Genomic DNA, 7,186 nt, shown 5'->3' on the forward strand with positions numbered 1-7,186 from the left:
TGTAGCATCTTTTTATATAGAGTGCTTGGCGGCATTATCAGTGCAGGAGTCACTAGGGCTGACTCCTGTTGATGCATTATTATTGTTGTTTTGTTGCATATTTGAAATAAATCATTCATTCATTATGGATCTAATCATTGTTTCTGTACAAGTCCCGTCTCTGGCCACGGCAGCGCTCTCACTCCTGACGTCCTCCTCCTGTATAAAAGCTAATATGGTACTGACTAAAATTGCTTACGGCCATACCACCCTGAGCACGCCCGATCTCGTCTGATCTCGGAAGCTAAGCAGGGTCCGGCCTGGTTAGTACTTGGATGGGTGACCGCCTGGGATTACCAGGTGCTGTAAGCATTATACTTTTTCAACTCGAGCTCATTGGCTGCAATGGCCTGCCGTGCGCTGATCTTTAGCGCCCACTGTTTTGGAGAATGTAAGTGTGGCGGGGCTCAGTGTAACAGTCAATATTAACGAGGGGAGGGGGAAATAACTAAAGAGGGACCGACAACGCCACCTGGGGAATTACACCCCAGGAAATATAGAACAAAGAAAGTTAAACTATGATATTACAGAAATAATAAGGACACAGGTTCAAGAACTAAAGAGGCAGAGACAATAACTATATTAACCGTTTCTTTTATTACAATAACTAAAAGAAAACAGGAGCAAAACCAAACCAAACCAAACTGCAAAACAGGGGTTAAGTAACCCAGCAAACCAAAGGTCAAACAATGAAACAGAAAAGGGAAAATAACAAAATAGCAAACGGAACCAAAACAAAACAAAACAGCTAACCAGAACAACTAAAACCATACAAAACAGCTAACCAGAACAACTAAAACCATACAAAACAGCAGCAGGGGATCCTAAAAACAAGAGACACTAATTAATAAAAGTTCAAATGGGAACTCACAACTATTAGAAAGCGGGGACCCTACTCACCACCCTAGGAGGCAACCAACAGAGGCTGAATTCAGCCATCTTGGCCCTTTTATCTGCACCTGGGTGCAGGGGGAGGAGCTTAGATGGGGTTGCATTCGCAACCCCTACTGAGGTTCACCACAATCTACCCCCTGGGTTTTTAATCGTCGGCCCGACGATTTACATTTACTGCCATGGCCTAAACACCACACAGCCACTAAGCACGGGCATCAGAGAGTTAGCAGCCCCAATAGCACTACTCCCAGCAACCTGAGGAAGATGGTGAAGGTTTGGGTGTCTGCCTGCGGTTGGACGGGTAGTTCTTCTCAGGGAGGCCTCACTGGTGCTTGGAATTTCAGTTGAATACGCTGGGCCTTCGCTTGGCTGAGATGTAGCAACAGCACGAGTTTGGTTTGGTGAGAGGGTGCTGATGACAGGCCGCGCTGGTAGGTGGTTTCTTGGGACAGCCATGGGTTCAGAGGTCACTACAACCCAGTCGCTATCGAACGATGACTCATCTGCTGAGATGGATCCCATCTGTTCAGGTGGTTCACTGGGGGGACAATCCACAGCACAATCCACTTTGCCTTTTATGAGAGAACGATGAACATGCTTTACCTGCTGGGGGTTATGCACCGGAGCCACAGTATACACAGACCCTCCCATGCCAGGGGCCTTCAGTACTTTATACACTGTTGAGCTCCAGATGTCTTGAATTTTGTGACGGCCCCTTACACTGGTGTCTTTGAGGAAGACCAGCTGACCTTCTTGCAGTGGGACATCACGAACATGCCTGTCATAGTGTTCCTTCCGCCAGGCAGCTGCAGCTTCCAGATGCCTGGTTGTACTCTCAAAAGCATGACGTAGCCGTGTCTGGTGTTCCACGATCCAATCATGGGGGTGGCCAGGTACAGGTTCAGGTACTCTGCCCAACAGAAAATCAACAGGTAATTGTGGGTCTTGGCCAAACATTAGGAAAAACGGAGACTCACCAGTCGACTGATGTGCTGTTGTATTGTATGCAAAGGTCACTTGGGGCAGGTAGCTGGACCAGTCTCTCTTTCTGGTGATGGGCAGAGTGCGGAGAAGGTTGTGTAAGGTGCGGTTGAACCTCTCACATTGACCATTTCCAGCTGGATGGTAGGGTGTGGTGCGGCTCTTCTCAATGCCGTACATCTGGCAGAGCTGCTGGATGAGGTTGCTTTCAAAGTTCCTGCCCTGGTCAGAGTGGAGGCGACCAGGCACACCGAACCTGCAGAACCACTCATTAACCAATACTCTGGCCACTGTGGATGCTCGCTGGTCATGGGTTGGGATGGCTTGTGTATACTTCGAAAAGACATCGGTCATGACCAGGATGTTCTCTGCCCCATTCTTCGAAGGCTCCAGGATGGTGAAATCGATGGCCAGGATCTGATTTGGACGTGAAGCTAGCAAGTGACCCATATAAGCACAGGCAGTAGGTTGAGTGTGTTTGGATACCTGGCAGCGTTCACATTCCCGACACCATTGCTTGATGTCGTGGTGCATCCCCGGCCAATAGCACCGCAGACGGACCAGCTCTGTTGTTCGCTCAACACCTTGGTGCCCATGTTCATTGTGCAACTGCTGAAGTACCTGTGTCTTGAGCGATGTAGGGAGTACTAACTGGAGCACTTCATCTCCTCTAGGGATGGTGACGCGGCGGTAGAGCACCCCTCCTTGCTCCACCAGCCGGTCCCACTGTTTGATCAGCACCAGGACTTCTTTGGAGGCCTGCCGTCGCTCAGCTGCATCCGGGGCCCTCTTTCTGGTCCAAAACGTCAGGAACTCTCGGATTACTGGATCAGCTTCCTGCAAGCCATGCAAGTCAGGGGGGGAGTAGCAAGGGAAAGCTGAAACAGAAGCCTGGGTCACTCGATTCTCCACAACAACCTGTTGTAGCAATTCTGGGACTGATGTGCCTGAAGCTACATACTCCGATGCTTGAATGCTTGGTGGATGTTGCCTGGAAAGTGCATCTGCATTCTTGTTGCTTTTACCGGGCCTGTATTTGATGGAAAAGTCAAAGGAAGCCAACTGTGCAGCCCAACGGTGCTCGGTAGCACCAAGCTTGGCTGTGGACAGGTGGCTGAGGGGATTATTGTCTGTATACACCACACACTTCTGTCCCAATAGATAGTCCCGGAATTTTTCAGTCATAGCCCATTTAAGGGCGAGAAATTCCAATTTCATGGAGCTGTAGTTTGTCATGTTGCGTTCTGTTGGCTTAAGACCACGGCTTGCGTAGGCAATAGGTCTGACCTTTCCCTGCTGTTCTTGGGACAGTACAGCACCCAGTCCGTTGTAGCTGGCATCAACCTCTAAGATGAAGGATGATGAAAAGTTAGCATAGGCCAGGACTGGAGTTGACACCAACCTTTTCTTCAGCCCCTCAAAGCTCTGCTCACACTCCTCTGTCCATGCAGCATGAAGGCTTCTACCTAATGGTTTCCGGGCTTTGGTGCCAGTGAGTTGAGCTACTAGGCGATGTAAAGGGGCTGCCAGCTTTGCAAACCCCTCCACAAAACGTCTGTAGTAGCTGGCAAATCCTAGAAAAGAGCGCAGCTCTGACACATGGTTAGGTCTTGGCCACCCTGCAACAGCCTCGATTTTGCCAGGATCAGTGGCTACACCTTCTCTAGAAATGATGTGACCCAGGTAGTTCACCTCTCGTCTGAAGAAGAAGCACTTCTCCAACTTGGCTTTCAGTCCTTCTTGCTGTAGGCGACCCAACACGGCATCCATGCGTTGAATATGTTCTGTCACAGTGGCAGAAAAAACAACAACATCATCCAAATACAACAACAATGACTGACCATGTTGGTCCCCAAAGATCCTCTCCATCAATCTTTGGAAAGTGCTTGGGGCGTTGCACAAACCAAAAGGCATCCGGTTCCACTCGAACAACCCAAAAGGGGTACAGAATGCCGTCTTTGCCTTGTCCCCCTCTGTGACAGGTACTTGATGGTACCCAGCAGCCAGGTCCAATGTGGAGAACCAGTGGGCCCCTGATAATGCATCAAGGGATTCTTCAATACGGGGCAAGGGGAACGCATCCTTGCGAGTCTTGCTGTTCAAAAGCCGGTAGTCCACACACAACCGAAGGCTGCCGTCTTTCTTTTTCACCAGCACAATGGGAGAGGCAAAGGGGCTGCTACTTTCTCTGATGACCTGTGCATCCAGAAGTTGGCGAATGTGGGCTTTTGCCGACTCATACTCTGAAGGTGGGATACGCCGATATCGCTGGCGCACTGGCACGTCATCTAGTAGTGGAACATCGTGAGAAATTAGGTTAGTACAACCTAAATCTCCCTCATAGGCTGAAAAGATACCACTGTATTTCTGCAGTAGCAGCCTAACTTGACACTGCTCGTCCTGAGTGAGTGCTGTTAAATCAACTGCAGCGACCTTATCCTGCACTGAACTGGTAGTCTGTGAAGAGACTGTAACTTCTACCCCCTCCTCCACAAGGTTATCAGGTTAATTGGCAAAGTGAGCTTCACTAACAGTACCTAGAATGGTATTGGGGTATAGTACAACACCCTGGGTCCCCACATTGACAATGGGAATATATACAGTACCTTTAACCATGTGAACCAGGGCAGGAGAAGCTAATAGCCCTGCAGGCAAGCCACTGCTGCTGGGCTCAAACAAAATCTGATCGGCCAAATGTTGGGGACCTGTGGCTGCCACCATTTTCATAGTACCCCCTGGGACTCTGCAAACCCTTCCCCTTTTTACCCTTACACAACCTGAACGTTCAGGAGGGGCTTTCGTTTGGACCCAATGACACTGCTGAAGAGCCTGCTGAATGGGTGTGGGGGCCTGTAACACAGAAGGCAAGTCAAAGAGGGCAGGCCCATGTTGCACAAACAACTCCCCGTAACATTCTTTGATGATGTTCATTCCCAGTACACCAGGGACTAAGGCTACACTATGTGGAGTGTTTCTGACAACCAACACCCCCCGTCTTTTAACAGTTTTTCCACAAAGCTGTACGTCTAATTCTAGATAACCCACATATGGAATTGCTAACCCATTTGCAGCACTTAAATCTGAGCCAATTACAAGACTGGAGTTTTTCTAGGCCCCAGGGCTCAAAATGCTGCAAAAAGAAACTCAGTTATCGTTGACACCATTGATCCGGTGTCCACTAAGCAAGGAACCTGCACCCCTCCCATAAGTACAGCAATATTTGGACATGCAGAAACCAATCTTTCATGACTAGCAGCAACATTGGAGCCAGATGAGCCCCCACCTGAACTTTGGCTCAATGGTTCAGGGGGTGGAAGTTTCCCTGATTTCTGGGGTGGGACATGGGTTGTGTGGCAGCAGGAGCTTGCTGGGGCTGTATAGCTGCATAATCCTCTCTACACTCCCTAGCAAAGTGACCTGGTTTTTGACATCTCATACAGATCACCGTTCTCTTACCATGCCCTGACTGAGTTCTAGGGCCTTCCTTAAGGGCTGTAAGACCCTTCGTGAGGTGGATCAGTTGCTCTTGCTGGTTACGGAGGATTTCCTTCAGTTCACTCAACTCAGAACTGAAGGACGAGTTACCTGCCCCCTGGTGCTTGGACTGATTACCTTGTACAGTTTGCTGGTAACCAAATGCACTGGGAAGAGAATAGCTTCTGCCCCTTGCACCCCCAGGCATCCCTTCTTGTTCCCATCTAATAGCTTCAGCACGGACCTCTATCAAGGTGGCGGTAGGGTGGCCCCGGACAAACTGCTTTAGTTCTCTGCGAAGGGAACAATCAAACACATGTTCAACAAATTGATCTCTCAACAACACCTCCATATTTAGTGAACCATGAGGGGATTTTTGTACCACCTTCTCCATCAAACACATTAATGCATGCGAGAACTCTTGTAACGTTTCATCATCTTGTTGCTTCTTGGAAAATAAGTCTTCCTGCAGGGACACATATGATTTTGTACACCCAAAGAGTTCTTTTAATATAAGCAGAACCTTATCTGGATCTGCCCTTTCTTCTGGGGACCGATATTTAATTTCTTCTCTTGCTTCTCCCTCCAGGTGATCATAGATGAAGAGCGCTTTGGTCCGCTGGAGACAGGTGACGAGCTCGTACGCAGGCGTGGACCTCTTCAATCCACTCCCCAATGATTAGTCCTGTCCTGCCCCGAAAGAGTGGGCATTTCCGGTCTCTGGGGAAATGAATCAGTCTCTCAGTTACTGTAGGAGCTGAAGAGAGTCCAGGAGCTGAGGGAATTGCTGAGGAGGTGTTGGGCCAAGGCAGGTGAGCCTCTCGCTCTTGACGCATGTGTTGATTCTCCGCTTGCAGCTGAGTGACCAAGTCCCTTAATTGGGCGACCTCCTCCGCCATGAGGAAACTGTCCGTGCCAGGAACTGCCCGGCACCTGCTGCTGTTTTGTAGAAATAATAAGGACACAGGTTCAAGAACTAAAGAGGCAGAGACAATAACTATATTAACCGTTCCTTTTATTACAATAACTAAATAAAGAAAACAGGAGCAAAACCAAACCAAACCAAACTTCAAAACAGGGGTTAAGTAACCCAGCAAACCAAAGGTCAAACAATGAAACAGAAAAGGGAAAATAACAAAATAGCAAACGGAACCAAAACAAAACAAAACAGCTAACCAGAACAACTAAAACCATACAAAACAGCTAACCAGAACAACTAAAACCATACAAAACAGCAGCAGGGGATCCTAAAAACAAGAGACACTAATTAATAAAAGTTCAAATGGGAACTCACAACTATTAGAAAGCGGGGACCCTACTCACCACCCTAGGAGGCAACCAACAGAGGCTGAATTCAGCCATCTTGGCCCTTTTATCTGCACCTGGGTGCAGGGGGAGGAGCTTAGATGGGGTTGCATTCGCAACCCCTACTGAGGTTCACCACATAAGCAACATAAAGACATTGACAACGTCTCTCCAAACTATTTGTGAAAAATGTGGACAGTGCAGTGACGCTGCCAGCAGGGAGCAGCAGAGAGCTGCAATGACGGCGGTCCACCTCAGTCCATCCCAGGTTTTGCAACGCTACGTTTCTTCAAAAGATCACGCAAACGATGACGCCCAAGCAGTGTAATGCATTGCGTTCAAATATGTAACTCTGAGTCTGGAATAACCTATTCATTCATTCATTATGGATCTAATCATTGTTTCTGTCCAAGTCCCGTCTCTGGCCACGGCAGCGCTCTCACTCCTTACGTCCTTCTCCTGTATAAAAGCTAATATGGTCCAAACAATAATT

The 7,186-nt window shown here is 48.5% G+C and overlaps 1 non-coding gene across 1 annotated transcript; it reads left to right on the forward strand.

Moving 5' to 3' along the window:
• Window positions 1–232: 232 nt before the first annotated feature.
• On the forward strand, window positions 233–351 carry LOC132460231 (5S ribosomal RNA). Its single transcript, XR_009526382.1, has one exon. It is a non-coding gene; the product is annotated as a 5S ribosomal RNA (ribosomal RNA).
• Window positions 352–7,186: the final 6,835 nt, after the last annotated feature.

This window comes from Gadus macrocephalus, chromosome 6, assembly GCF_031168955.1.
Source record: "Gadus macrocephalus chromosome 6, ASM3116895v1".
Classification (NCBI taxonomy): domain Eukaryota; kingdom Metazoa; phylum Chordata; class Actinopteri; order Gadiformes; family Gadidae; genus Gadus; species Gadus macrocephalus.